At 54.8% G+C, this 394-nt stretch overlaps 1 protein-coding gene across 1 annotated transcript in view; it reads left to right on the forward strand.

Moving 5' to 3' along the window:
* The window catches only part of LOC106805105 (inactive phospholipase C-like protein 2), a gene marked incomplete in the record, with an annotated part of 92,614 nt that overhangs the window by 18,448 nt on the left and 73,772 nt on the right, over positions 1–394 (forward strand).

The following is a 394-nucleotide window of genomic DNA, read 5'->3' on the forward strand; positions in this document are numbered from 1 at the left end:
CGTCGTCGTCGTCGTCGTCGTCGTCATCATCATAATAAGAATACGATGTTATTTATTAATAACCACATTTATTTTGCCACGCCACAGTTCCCGTCGAGAACGTCAAGGAGGTTCGCGCCGGCATGAACACGGACGTGTTCCGACACATGGAGCCGAGCAAGGACGTGCCACCAGAGTGCGCCTTCTCCGTCGTCTATGGCGACAACTACGAGACGCTCGACCTCATCGCTAACTCACCCGACGAAGCGAACATCTGGGTGACGGGGCTCACGTTTCTCACTACCATGGACAAGTGTAAGCCGGCTGCGGTGGCGTGCTGCTTCCTTCCTCCCTCCCTCAGTGTTCGATGGCGCGTGAGAATGTGTGTGTGTGTGTGTGTGTGTGTGTGTGTGTG

Source organism: Priapulus caudatus, unplaced genomic scaffold (assembly GCF_000485595.1).
Source record: "Priapulus caudatus unplaced genomic scaffold, Priapulus_caudatus-5.0.1 Scaffold100, whole genome shotgun sequence".
Classification (NCBI taxonomy): domain Eukaryota; kingdom Metazoa; phylum Priapulida; class Priapulimorpha; order Priapulimorphida; family Priapulidae; genus Priapulus; species Priapulus caudatus.